Source organism: Moschus berezovskii, chromosome 28, assembly GCF_049115385.1.
Source record: "Moschus berezovskii isolate FMDL1 chromosome 28, NW_MosBer_1.0, whole genome shotgun sequence".
Taxonomy (NCBI): domain Eukaryota; kingdom Metazoa; phylum Chordata; class Mammalia; order Artiodactyla; family Moschidae; genus Moschus; species Moschus berezovskii.
This window is the reverse complement of record NC_142487.1, coordinates 30,317,087-30,332,093: the sequence shown is the minus strand read 5'-3', so window position 1 is coordinate 30,332,093 and position 15,007 is coordinate 30,317,087.

Below are 15,007 nucleotides of genomic sequence, written 5' to 3'. Positions count from 1 at the left end.
CTGTGTGTGTGTTAGTCACTCAGTCGTGTCCAACTCGTTGCAGCCCCATGGACTGTAGCCCGCCAGGCTCCTCTGTCCATGGAATTCTCCAGGCAAGAACGCTGGAGTGGGTTGCCATGTCCTCCTCTAGGGGATCTTCCAGACCCGGGGATCGAACCCACATCTTCTGCGTCTCCTGCATCGGCAGGCAGGTTCTTTACCGCTGAGCCACCTGGGAAGCCCCGCATCGTTTGCTACTCGGCAACTGAGACATTAAAGGGCCAAACAAATCGAAAGCTACCAGAGGAAAGCAGATACACTCGTTTGCTTCTCTTCCCCATCAAGTCTGGCTCTATGCCAGTGGCAGGGAGTATAAATCGATTCATGAAACACCAGACCCTGTGAGCGCACACCGCTCTCAAGTTCTGGCCATTCTGCCAGGATCTTGGCTGCCGTCCTTAGGGGAGATGCACCCAGTTCAATTATCACCATAAAATTCTTTCACCTGTAGCTTTACAAGCAGAGTCAAGGATTAGCTGGTTTCCTTCTGTGGCATGAACATGTTCAACTGGCAAACAAATACAACAAGGAGGAGCAGAGATGGTGGTTCACAGCCTTTCTTTCTAACTCTTCTTCCTTAGAAATTTGTCAAAAACCTTACTTGAATATTCAACCAATATTTACGGGATCCTATGGACAGAGAAGTCTGGTGGGCTACAGTCCATGGGGTCACAGGAGAGTTGGACACAACTTAGTGACTAGACAGCAACTAGGTGCCAGCACTACTCTAGACTGCTGCAGGGAATAACCCCCTCCCCCAGACTCCCTGCTTTTTCAGGGATCTTTTCTGGACCACACGGATCTTCTTGAGACTTCCTGGTTTTGCTTCTGTCCCTCTGCCCTTGTTCCAGGTAGGTCCTGATGTTCTTATTACAAAAATAAATAAATAGTAACAGAGGTACCCTTATTGCTTATTAACTATCAGAAATTCTGAGTTTCCAACTCTATCTCCAGTTATTAGTGCACCCTCTTCATCAACAATAGAGATGAGGGGTCTTCCCCCACTCGCCTAATGTCTGCTACTAGTTATCCCTTGTCCTAGAGAACAATTCTCTTTCCTCTACAGGCCCCACAGCTTCTGCTTGGATGTGTGGTCTTTCAATCAGATCTGCTTGTCTCTCACTGGAGTGGTAGAACACTGCATCTGAAATGAAATGGAACATGTGCATGTGTAGTCAATCTGTCGTGTCCAACTCTCTGCCACCCCATGGAGCCCACCGCCTGGGCTGTCCATTCTCCAGGCAAGAAAGCTGGAGGAGGTTGCCATTTCCTCCTCCAGGGGATCTTCCCGACCCAGGGAGGGAACCCGTGTCTGCTGTGTTTCCTGCGTCTCCTGCATTGGCAGCCAGATTCTTTACTACTGGAGCCACCTGGGATGGAGCATTGATGGTGTGCTGAAACTGCAGGTATCTGACGCCTCTGTGGAGCCCCAGCATACCCTCCTCTGACAGCCCAGGGCCCTGAATTTTTGCCAGTTTTTCTTACCAGGGTTAATCTGCTTCCTGGGTTTCTCAACCTTTCAGCAAATCACCTCCACCCCAACCTGGCACCAGCCTCTAGGTTTTCATGTTCCTTAGAGACTGCAGTCCACAGGGCTTGTGTTACTGCATGGGGAAACAGAATTCAGCTTCTCAAAGGGAGGCTTACCCAGGAAATATACAGTCAGACAGGTGGGAGTTACTGTACAGCAGCCACACTGTTGGTTTTAGGTTTCCAACCTGTGCATTGAGTGTCGCTGACAGCAGGAAATAGTGAATATTATGTGCGCTTATTATCTGAGGTTTATGTTTACGATAGAGTCTTATTTGCAGAGTTTAAAAGAAAAGAAACTTTTGCAGGGCTAAGATCCAAAAGGGAGCATCCGGGGCAGGAAGAGAAGTTGTTTTTAGCGGATGTGAGGGGTGGAAGTTGGTATACAAATCACAGAGTAAATGCAGAGTCGCTAAGCAGTTGAATTAATGGGCTCTTTGGGGAGGCTTCCCAGGTGGCTTTATTGGTAAAGAATCCACCAGTCAATGCAGGAGACCCAGGAGATGTGGGTTCGATCCCTGGGTCGGGAAGATCCCCTGGAGCAGGAAATGGCAACCCACTCCAATATTATTGCCTGCTAAGTCACTTCAGTCGTGTCCGACTCTATGTGACCCCATAGACGGAAGCCCACCAGGCTCCCCCGTCCCTGGGATTCTCCAGGCAAGAACACTGGAGTGGGTTGCCATTTCCTTCTCCAATGTGTGAAAGTGAAGCCACTCAGTCGTGTCCGACTTAGCGACCCCACGGACTGCAGCCTACCAGGCTCCTCCATCCATGGGATTTTCTAGGCAAGAGTACTGGAGTGGCTTGCCATTGCCTTCTCCGATATTATTGCCTAGAGGGTCCCAAAGAATTAGACACAACTGAAGCAAGTTGGCACATGCACACACTCTTTTATAAAAGAGATAAATATAAAATATTTATCACATCCACTTGTAAAATAAAACAAAGATTCAAAACAAAACACTAGATTTAATAAGCATAAGTATACTAAAAATTTCTATAGCTGTTGTTCAGTCGCTCAGTCATGTCCAATGCTTTGAGATCCCATGGATGGCGGCATGCCAGGCTTCCCTGTCCTTCACGATGTCCCAGAGTCTGCTCAAACCTATGTCTATTGAGTTGGTGATGCCATCCAACCATCTCATCCTCTGTCGTCCCCTTCTCCTCCTGCCTTCAATCTTTCCCAGTATCAGGGTCTTCTCAGTGAGTCAGCTCTTCGCATCAGGTGGCCAAAGTATTGAAGCTTCACACTAGGCAATAAAAGAAGCGGGGACGGAGCCGGAAGTCAAGGTGAGGGACAGAAGCAGAGATAGAAGCGGAGGGGAAGGATGTGGGTGTGTGTGCTCAGTCGTGTCCGCCTCTTTGCGACCCGTGGACTGTGTAGCCCGCCAGGCTCCTCTGTCCATGGGATTTCCGAGGCAAGAATAACTGGAGCAGGTTGCATTTCCTCCTCCAGGGAATCTTCCCAACCCAGGTATCAAACCTATGTCTCCTAGGTCTCCTGCACCGCAGGCGGATGCTTTACCGCTGAGCCATCAGGGAAGCCCAGAAGTGTGATGGGAGTCAGAGGAAAAGAGGAAAGAAACAGAGAAACTGCAGGCTGGTGGGGAGGGAGGGGGAGGGGGTTAAGGAAGAGACCGTGGCCCTCGTGGCCCGCTGATTGAGGTCACATGACTAGTCCCATCTCCTGGGCCATCTGAGAAAATGTTCTTGGCCTCGTTTTCCTGGGTTGCATGTCAGGCAGGTGGAGCAGATGGTTTTCTGGAGTTCCTTCTCTGTGCTGGTCGCGCCCATCTCTGAGGCTTGAAGGTGGCTCCATGCGGAGGCTCTATCACAGCAGCCCTACTGAAAGCTTGCCCTGCTGTTCATTTTGCTGAATGTTTAATCTGCTTGTAGCCTTTTAGTCCTTTAAGTATATTCTGTAATTTATTGCATGCCTCTATGATTACTTGCCTCGCTGAGATTTTGGTCCTAGCTGTTATTAATGCTGTGATCCAGGCAAGAAGGTCTGTACAGTGTTGAGCCCTGAGATTCTGGAAGCATCCTGGGCAGGAACGTCAGAAGTCTGCTCTGTTGCCTAACTGGTTGCTCCTCAGGGAAGAGGCAAACCAGGGTTTCTTCTTCCGGTTACACGGCACCATGAACAGTGACAAGGAGACCACACTTGTCGTTCATGTTTGTTCAACTTATTAGAGAACAAAACTAGCAGAATCACTGGAGCTTGTTCATGGGAACCAAACAGTGCAGAGTGCTAAGGTTTTGAGGTTTACTGTGCTTAAACAATGCTCCCAGATTCCTCAGGCGGCCTCACAGAAAATCAGCGTCACCCTCTTGAACATTAAGTCTAACCACAGGCTATGTATTGGCCCCGAAAGTTACTTATTCACATCATTGAATGTGTGCTTACTGGAAGAAATTTCCAAATAAGTGGTTGAGTAACGTGAGTGGGAGAATCTGTCTCTCCTTTTTACATTTTATCTTGTCCAGGACCTCAGACAAAACTGGTACTGAGGGAGCATACAGAACATACTTGTTTAATTAGTGATGCTGAATCAAATGAACCAATAAATAATTAATGTACAAATGACTGAGGTTGGCTTGTGATGCCAGCAGACATACCAGAACAGGTTTCTATGTCCAGTCATCCCTGAATCCAACTGCCTCAACAGTTGGGAGAAATTTATGGAGGAAATTTGGCTCATCATTCTAATTTAACTAAGTGTGAAAAGGATGGATTTCAGCTTGTATATATGAGAGTTGGACGACACGTCAAAGTTCACTGAGGACGAACTGCTCCTCTTGCACAAGACAAACCAGGGAAGCTCAGATCTTGTGTGTTTGGTTAAGGCCTCACTAGGACTCGGTCCGGCTGTGGCCAGTCTCCACCTGGACCATTAGAGCTCTTTATCTTGTTGGTATCTGAATCGTCCTTTCTTTTAACTGCGGCCTGTGCCCAACCAAAAGTCCTGCAGGAAATTATGGGGGATATTCTTCTGCCTTTCTCAATGAAATAGATCAACATATTCCAAAATTTATAGCCTCTCCTTCTGCGGAAGAACCACCAAAGGAATACTCTAAAAGTTGCCCAGAAGGACTCCCCTGGTGGTCTAGTGGTTAAGACTCCCCGCCTCCAATGCAAGGGTAACGGGTTCATCCCTGGCCGGAGAACTAAGATCCCACATGCTGTGTGTCCAAAAAAAAAAGATAAAATTTGCCAAGAAAATGGCAAGCTGGTTTGTGACCCCCAGGACTGGAGGAACAGCACAGCAGTAAAACATCATATGTCCCTCCCTCAGACAGAAGGGAGCCAGATCCAGCAATTCCTGATATCGCCCCCACTGGAAGAAAATAAGCTGAGTAGGCTCACTCTTCAGGCTGACTGGATAGGGACCCCTCTAACACTATTAACTGCGTCTCTGGTATGGGGAATGAGTGGGAGCTTGGCCAATCTGAATGCCTTTTTTTTCTTTTTCTTTCCTGACTACCCTAGCTAGAACTTCCAAAACTATGTGAGTAGAAAAGGAAAAAGAAAGTGCCTGTCCTTAAGGTAGCCGCTTTAAATTTTCACTCTGCAGTGTGAAGCGAGCTGTGGGTATTTCATAAACATCTTTTATCATGTTGAGGAAATACCCTTCTGTTTCTAATGTGCTAGATGCTTTTATCAAGAAAACGTGCTGAGTTTGTCTAATGATTTTCTACATAAATTGAGACGATCACACGGTGGTTTTTCCTCTTCGTTCTTTGTCTCTGTGCTGTTGGTGGTGGTAGTTTAGTGGCTCAGTCGTGTCTGACTCTTTGCAACCCCATGGACTGCACCCCACCAGGCTCCTCTGTCCATGGGATTTCCCAGGCAAGAATACTGAAGCGGGTTGCCATTTTCTCCTCCAGGGGATTTTCCTGACCTAGGGATCGAACCTGGATCTCCTGATTGTCAGGCAGATTTTTTTTACTACTGAGCCACCTGGGAAGCCCTAATGTGCTGTAGAAGCTGATTATTTCAATGTGTTGATGTATCCTTGCATTCTAGAAATAAATCATACTTGGTTATGATACATAGTTCTTTTAATATGCTGCTGAATTCAGTTTGCTATTATTTTATAAGAACTTTTGTATTAGTATTTATGGGAGATACTGGTATGTAACTTTCTTTTTTAGTGTTTATTTAGCTTCGGTATCAGGGTAATGCTGCCTCTATGGGATGAGTTAGGAAGTACTGTCTCCTCTTTGATTTGTTTGAAGTGTTTGAGAAGGATTGGTGCTGTTTTCAAATATCTGATAGAATTCACCAGTGAAAGCCATTAGTGCAGGACTTTTCTTTGTGGGGAGAAACAATGAATTTTAGTGAACACAGAATAAGACCTCAGCCTTTTCATGATAGATGAAGTATAATCCATCCACCATCCTGTCAATTAAATATCATTCTCTCTCCCTGGATTCTCTCTCTCCTAATAACTTTAAGAAGCCCAGGGTGGTTCCAAGTTGAGATATACAGGAAAATCATCAACCTTACACTTTTTTTTAAGAGAAAATACCAGAAGTCTGTGTTGTCCCACGTCTTGTACGGCTGAGTTGCTGTTGCAGCCACTGCCACACGGTGTCGCTAGTGGTCCGGCCAGAAAGAGGCCGCGTTTGGAGGCACACAGCAACATGGTGGCCTGAACCTGGCCCCTGCAACAGTGATGTCCAAACCTTTTGTTCAAGAACAGCTCAGAACTTCTGTTCCAAACCTCCTGTAGTTTTTAGTAGACATCTAAAATTTGTCCGTGCTGTAAATAGTTATAAAAGATAATTCATGACCTACTCTGAGCGTTGCTGTTTTGTAATAAAACTGTCACATCACATTTTAAAATGCATCCAGTGGAATCAACCCTAAGATACTCACTATCATCCATCTTCAAAATACATAACAAGCCCTGTAGCTTTCTAATATGTTACAGTATTCCTCCTTACAAGGAAGCTGTATTTCTACTCCACTTTCTCCAAAAAAATTTTACCCTGATTTTATATTTTACAGTCTTTTATTGATAACTTCAGAGAAGGCAATGGCACCCCACTCCAGTACTCTTGCCTGGAAAATCCCATGGATGGAGGAGCCTGGTGGGCTACAGTCCATGGGGTCGCTAAGAGTCGGACACGACTGAGCAACTTCACTTTCACTTTTCACTTTCAGGCATTGGAGAAGGAAATGGCAACCCACTCCAGTGTTCTTGCCTGGAGAATCCCAGGGGCGGGGCAGCCTGGTGGGCTGCTGTCTATGGGGTCATACAGAGTTGGACACGACTGAAGTGACTTAGCAGCAGCAGCAGCAGCATTGATAACTTTGTCATCTTTGCTTTCAAATGAAAATATTTATAAATTTAAAATATGAAAGATTCTTATTTTCTATGATGCTTTTTCTCTAAATTAGAGACCTAAATTTCATAGGTCTCTTTTGGATTGAATTACCACCACACTTACCTTTACCACACAAGTGAAAAAATAATACATTAAAAATTCAATAAATGATTATGAAAACAAAAGCTAATTTTTTATTGGAACAGCATTCTCATTCTTAATGAGAGTCAGACCAAAATTATCCATATTGTAATTTATGGTAAAAATGTAAACTACTAAAAATTCATTGGTTCTGCATCTAACATAGAATCTTGGACTTTCTTAATAACTAACTGGTGTAGCATTTAACACTTTTAGAGATAAAGTAAAACGAGGAGTTCTTTCACAGGAGAAAATAATCATGATGAGATTTGATGAATTAATTGAATGATTTATAATTTTGATAATTGACAATTGATAACATTAATTGAATGATGAACACCATATCTGAAAAAAAATTTTCATACATTTTATCCAATGAGACTTGAAAATATATCATCCAGTAGAGCATTCCAGTTGGTTTGGTATTTTCTTGTCACTGACATTAAGCATCAAGAACAGCAGAAAAGAATTTGCTACACATAAACTCACTGGTAGAAAAATATTTGATTTCAGTAGATGCCCTCTGCTCTGGTCTCCAGAGGAGCTCAATCTTGACCACAGTCAAAGCCTCAAAGAGGCTAATATTATTGAACATATATCATTACTCCCACCATTCCCCATCTTAATTTATGTATATTCTTAATTCAGAACAAGTCAATATGAACTAAAATACCCACAATTCCCCCCTTTCTTGGCCATTCCATGTGACCTGTGGGAACTTAGTTCCCTGACCAGAGATTGAAACTTTGTCCTCTGCAGAGGAAGTGCTGAGTCTTCACATGTTACAGGAAGCTGTATGAAAAGGGGGAAGGCAGAACCCTGTGCGTGGGTCTGTGTGCCTTGATCCATCAGTAGAAGAGTTTTGACTTTGTTGCTCCAGGGAGTTTCTCATCAGGAAGATCTGAGCAAGGTGACAAGGTCACTGTTCTTTTGTGAAATGCTGGTGGGTTAGGAAACCTGCCCCTGTGAACACAGGAGATTCTCAGGTAGCTACATTTGGAGACAAGAACCCATGCACTTGAGATATTGAAAAGCTAGAGCAATAGAAACAGCCCCGTAGACACCTTGAGATTTACTCTAACAGAAAGACCACTGTTTGAGATGATGTGTGGGCAAGGGAAGGGCCCCACCATCAAATTCCTGTCTCATGGAAAATATCCGGGCTGTTTCCCCTCAAACTGTGAAAGTGATCCGTCTCGACTAATGAGATCGTTATTTGTAGTGGGTTGAATAGTATCCCTCAAAAATGTATGTCCTTGGAGAACTGCAGAGTGTAAACTTATTTAGAAATAGGTGATTTATTAACTGGGTGATTTAATAACTGGGCTTCCAGGTGGTGCTAGTGTGAAAGAATCTGCCTGCCAAGGAGGAGACACAATAGATGTGGGTTCAATCCCTGGGCAGAGAAGATCCCCTGGAGAAGGAAATGGCAATCCACTCCAGTATTCTTGCCTGGAAATCCCACGGACAGAGGAGCCTGGTGGGTTACAGTCTATGGGGTCGCAAGAGTCAGACACGACTGAGCACAGCTGCAGCAGCACGGGTGGAACTAGATAAAAGATGGCCGATGAGCTCAGGGCGGGTCTTAGTCCAATGACTGAGGTCCTTATAAGAAGAGACACACAGAAAAGAAGGTCATGGAAAGAAGAGGCACAAGCCCAGGAACTCCGGGAACCACCAGAAGCTGAAAGAGGCCGAGAAGCATTCTCCCCTAGAGCCTTCAGAGAAAGTGTGGTCCTGAGAACACACTGACTTTAGACTTCAAGCCTTCAGAAGCAGGAGAGGATGAATAGTGTGAGTTGCTCCATTGTATCTGACTCTTGGCGACCCCATGGACTGAATGCCTGTCATTTTTAGCCTCAGTATCAGGTCCACCACGATAGCAGTTCTAGGAATCGAACACGCTGCGTGAGAGCAGAGGAAGAGTGCCCTCCCACACTCCCTGCCTGCATTGCTAAATGACCTTAATTTACTAGAGCAAAACTCAAGGATTTTAGCTGTTAAAACAATACTTCCAGAGAAGGATGTGCATATCATTGGGAAAATACTGTAAATCAAAATAAATATTGACCAAATAAATAATTGAATGTACTGAGTTTCAGGAAAAATAATTTTACATAGAGTTATGTCATCATGTACTTTGTGAAGAAATCCTGTACTTAGGGAGATGCCTCTGGGATCATTTCAAGGTCAGAAGTTTCTTGTGCAGTAATAGACAATTACTGGTACCTTGGGGAATGGATGCTCTCATGCTTGGGCAACTGGGAAACTGAAGGACGTGATAATAACTATTCCTGGCAGTGCTGGGAGATGATTCCCAGAATCACTTCCAGAAATGCAGAGGCTAGTTTCAGAAACAGTGAGATGAGAAGTGCATGCTGATGGAGCAGTCTGGCTCAGGAGGTGAGGTTTAGCAAGTCACTTGTACCCCAAAATAAAGGATCCTTGGCAAACCTCTCTCGTGAATAAGTCCCTGCTTCTACATTACACCAATCCTTAATTTTTAAGAACTGACAAAAATTAAAGACAAAGATAAAATATTAAAGCAACAAGGGAAAAATGACAAATAATATACAAGGAAACTCCAATCAGGTTATCAGCTGATTTCCCAACTCTGCAAGTCAGAGCGGAATGACAGGGTACACGTAAAGTGATGAAAGGGAAGAAAGTTCAACCAAGAATGTTCTACCCAGCAAGACTCTCATTCAGATTTAATGGTGAAATCAAAAGCTTTCCAGACAAGCAAGAAATGCTAAAGGAACTTCTCTGGGCAGGAACACAAGACAAGGAAAACACCCACAGAAAATAAACCCAAAACAATTAAGAAAATGGCAATAGGATCATATATATCTACAGTTACCTTAAATGATAAAGGATTAAATGCACCAACTAAAAGACAGACTGGCTGAGCTGATGAGAGTGTGCGCATGTGAGCACTTCCACTTAAACACACCGCTCAGCTTGCCGCCCCCAGGTTGTATGAGATTAGTTTATATTGTCAGGTTAGCCTTGCTCCCACTAAGGCTTGTGATTAAATCATCTTTTATTTTTTGCCTGGCTATTGATTGTGAAAACTGATGAACATCTTTTACTATTGTGATTATGTAACTGTTACTCATTAATACCATTATATCATGATTGAGCAACAGAAAAATAATAAAATTATAAAGCACCAAAACTACCATTTAATATAAAAGCTTGTATTCACTTTTTAAAATCCAGATGCATATTGGAACTATCTTGAAATTTTTTGAAAAATACAAATGCCCAGTAATGCTTTTTTTCTCCAAAGCCTCTGATGTGTCTCTAATGAGCAGTCACGTTTTGGACTGTACGGTGACCTTTTCCTTTTATCTCGTTCCTTTCATTTTTTCCGTTTCATATTCAGGGTTCCTGTTTCATCTAGTTTATGTTTTCTAAGTTCTCCATCTCTTCTTTTTTTTTTAATGTTCTTTCTCAAACTTTTATCAAGGGCAGTGAAAAGCTTTGTATGTGTGCGTGCGTGCTCAGTCGCTTCCGTCGTGTCCGACTCTCTGTGACCCCACGGACTGTAGCCCACCAGGCTCCTCTGTCCATGGGATTCTTCAGGCAAGAATACTGGAGTGGGCTACTATTCCCTTCTCCAGATCTTCCCAACCCAGCAACTGAACCTGCGTCTCCTGCATTGCAGGCAGATTCTTTGCCACTGAGCCACTAGGGAAACCCCAAGCTTTTGCATACATATATATAAATAGTATGTATAAAATGCGTATTTTAGAAAATTATGAACTTTTGCCTAACTAAAAGATTTATGACATTTTTTATTCCTTTTGTTTGATTTAATATGAATAGAATGCTAGATTTCTAATTTTAAAAAAATCAATATGCAACACTCAATAAAGGTTTACTGTATGGCACAGGGAACTATAGTTAATATCTTTCAGTACCCCATGATGGGAAATAATCTGAAGAGTAGTGTGTGTGTGTGACTGAACCACCTTGCTGTGTACCTGAAACATCATAAGGCAATTATACTTCAATAAAACACATATTCATAAAAAACTGGAGAAGTAAAACAAAGTCCTGAGCATACCCATATCCCATGGAATCAAGTTTTTATCCCTCCAGAAGGTTCCATCTATACTGGTATTCTAGCGACAAGCATTAACAACAATTCATATTGTTTTATTAAAGAACATTTTCAAATAGGCATTAAACATCATGGATCCAATTTTTAAGGGTCAAGAAAAGCTCTTGGAGGAAATTCATCTAGAACAGAGATGTAAAATGAAGCAAGAATCACCTCAACTGTTGCGACAAAATGAAAGTTTTGCAGTTGCCCAGCACTGGAAGGAGCTGGGACAAAGTGGAAAACCTAAGGGCGTGGAGGCAACAGGTCACTCAGTGAATATCAAGGAGCATGTGCAAGATGGCAGGTAGGCACATCCTGAAATGCCTGGAGGGCCAGAAACTTAAAATAGGACACAGGGACAGAGAAAGAACAATGGCAGTAGGAATAAAAGAAAGAGAATACCGCGTTTCCTGGAGTCATGGTGTGAAGAGTCTGGTAAGGAGTTGCCCTTGAGAAAAGATCAGGAAAAGGTCAAGACCATGGGGAAAACTCATACTTCACAAAATTCATACTTCACATACTTCGTACAAAAAGGGAGTGCCTGCACTGATTTTTCTGGGTGGTAAAACAGGAATGCCAGGGTGAACCAGGGAGGGAATTATAAGAGATCAACAGGGAACAGCTTTGGATTTGATTGAAAGCATAGATTAGGATGACTGTCCAGGGTGGGAATGGAGAAGGCAATGGCAACCCACTCCAGTACTCTTGCCTGGAGAATCCCAGGGATGGCAGAGCCTGGCAGGCTGCCGTCTATGGGGTCACACAGAGTCAGACACGACTGAAGCAACTAAGCAGCAGCAGCAGACGCAGCTAGGGTGGGAATGGAAATGTGGGAATGAGTGGAGGGCTGGAAGTTTTATGCATTTGTCTTTATCTTACTTGATAAGCCTACATAGAAGACGAATTCCCTAGCTGATATCTTTTTATATCTTACTGCAGTTGGTTCTCCTCTGAGAAAATTAAAGCAAAGCTTATTAACCCTATTCTGATGTCATTCAATGTGTGCACACTTGTATCAGCATCTGTAGGGAACATTGCAATTGGCAGGGATCCTACTGATGGACGTTTGAAGGATCTTCCCTCCTAACCAGTTTCACTACGACGGGCACAACCACATACTTGGTAAGAAGGAAGACATAAAATGCTCCCTGGATGTGCAACTCAGTAACGCTGACAAAGCTTCACGCCCTTCACAAGGAAGTAAAGGGTGAGGAAGACAGAGGAGCCGCTTCTTAACCAACCAATAATGGCATTAGAAAGAGCAAGATGGTTCCTGAAGGTGCGATTGCCTCTTGAGTTTTATTGGGTTCCTTGATTCCCAAAGACATAAATCAGGAATTACAGACTTGCAAAATCCTCTGAGAATTGCTGAGTCTCCTGTAACACTTTTGTGACATCAGGGTGTCATAACCTTGTCTATGAAGTGCCGGGAGCACTTTTCAAAGACAGGAGGAGGGGTTGGGGTGGGGAGGACGGTGCAGTTTCTATTCAAACTAGCCTGATATCTCTGCATATTTAGTCAAACTCCTAGTCTTTACCAGTGAGTACCTTTTCCTCAAAGCCATGAGGAAAGTTGCCTGACAAATCTTGAAAGCTTATTCTCAGAATTCAGTCCTGGTTGAAAGTTCCCTTGAAGACCAACTGATCTTACTTTGTCCCCTGGGCTCCTCCAGGCCCAGCCAGGGCTCCTGGCTTCTGTCTCTGGGCTCACAGCCCTTTCTCTCTGAGCCCAAAGACGTCCATCCTGCTCCGGCCGGGGCCCCGCTCTCTGACGGCGCCCGCGGCGCAGCCGTGACTGGGAGCTCTTAGCCCTCGTGCTTGTTGCTTTTCTCCTCGGTCTTTTCTCCTGCTCTTTCCTTCTTCTTTAGACTCAGCTCCCCCAGCAGCCTCCAGCAGACTCCATCCTCGCTCAGCCCACCCAGTCTCAGCTCAGGGGTCTCTGACCTCCAGAGTCGTTCGGGGGTCAGGACACACGTAACCAGGAGGAGCCCTGAGAGCAGCAGGGCTGAGCTCAGGAATCATCTTTCCGGTTCAGACACACAGGCCTCGCCTTCCTCCATCCCTGTGCTTCCGGGGCTCTGTGGTGGGTGAGTCTTGCTGTGAGTGAGTGATGTGCTGAGATAGCAAACTTGGACCAAGCACAGTGCTGAGTGCCGGGGTGCAGAGAGCACTGGCAGCCCACACACGCGTGCTTTCTCCTGGCCTCCTGGTGGGAAAGTAAACCGGTGCAGCTGCTGGGGAAGGCAGGCTGGTAGTTCTTCTAAATCAATCACTGAGTAACAATCGACCAATCAATCAATCAAACATAAACTTACCACTGACCCAGAAAATGTACTCTTAGGTAAATGCCTAAGAAATATGTCCACAGTGAAATTTCTACATGAGAGTTCATGTTGGCATTATTCACCATAGTACACAAAACCCAAATGTACATCCACACATAAATGGATTTTTTAAAAGTGGGATTTCATATGATGGAGCATAATATAGTTATATAAAGTAATGATGCACCATTTATTCAACAGCGTGGATGAACCTTGAGAATATTATGCTGAATGAAAGAAGCCTGATTCAAAAAAAGCCACATACTGTGCAATTTTATTTATACGAAATACTCAAAATAAACAAATCCATGGAGACAAGAAGCAGATCAATGGCTTCCAAAGAGGGGAAGGAAGAATTGTGTAAGGAGCTTCCTGGGGAGTAATGAAATTATTCTAGAATAGATCATGGTCATGGTTGCATAACCCTATCTGTGGGCTAAAAGCCAATGACTCATAGTTTTAAAAGATGAAATCTACACTACAGACATTTCCTGAGATCTACAGGGGGTTGATTCAAGGATACCTCAAGGATATAGAAATACTCAAATACCTTGTATGAAATGACATAATACCTACATACATTCTCCTTTATACTTTAAATCACCTCTTGATTTCTTATAATACTTAATACAGTGTAAAGGCTATTTGAAGAGTAGTAAATACAGTGGAAAGTAGTTCCTGATGTGGGGCAAATTCAAGGACTGTTTTTTGGAACTTTTTAGAAATTTTTCCAAATATTTTCAATCTGCTTGATTAAGTCCATGGGTGTAGAACCCTTGGGTTTGGAGGGCTGACTATATATGAGTTGTGACTTGGTTGGAAAGTCGGTCCACAGTACAAACACTCCACACCCTTTCAAAAGGGAAATATTGGACCAAATGCCATGGAATTGCAACCCTTCCACTGACAACCATGCCTCTGGGAACGTGTACTCTGGAGGAAAACATGTTCTTTTGTCCACCTTTATTCCCTTCCCACAGTGACTCATTTCTGCTAAACCCCAGCTGGATAGAGAAGTCTGGGGGAATGCTGAGTGAGCATGGTTTGACCTTCTCTGTAAGCCACATCCCCAGAGGGAAAACAGCTCCAATCCCATTCCCCACTCACTGCGCGGTGTCTCTGGGTGGAGGCCAGCCTTCCCTCCAAGTGACTGTGGGTCCCATGGAGAACATGGAGACCCATTCCCACCCCTTAAGATTTTGTGGGATGACATGATATCTCTTGAGAGGGCAGAAAAACAGTTTCTTTTCATCTTAACATAAGGAGATAGGTCAGTAAAACCCCAGAGTCTGTCTACACACTTCCCTGTGCGAATGAGTACACACACAGCCTGCTTGAACCAGCTACTTGCCTGGAGAAGTAACCTGAGAAATTCGCTGCCTTATATGCCTGGGCTTCTGTTCCGCTGCTCTGCACCTTGTTTTTGTCACTTGTGAAATGGGGAACACAGAGGCACCATCCTGAAAAAGGTGTTAAAGAGGAAAACGGGTCAATACATACTCCCTCAGTAAAAATCATATTTTCC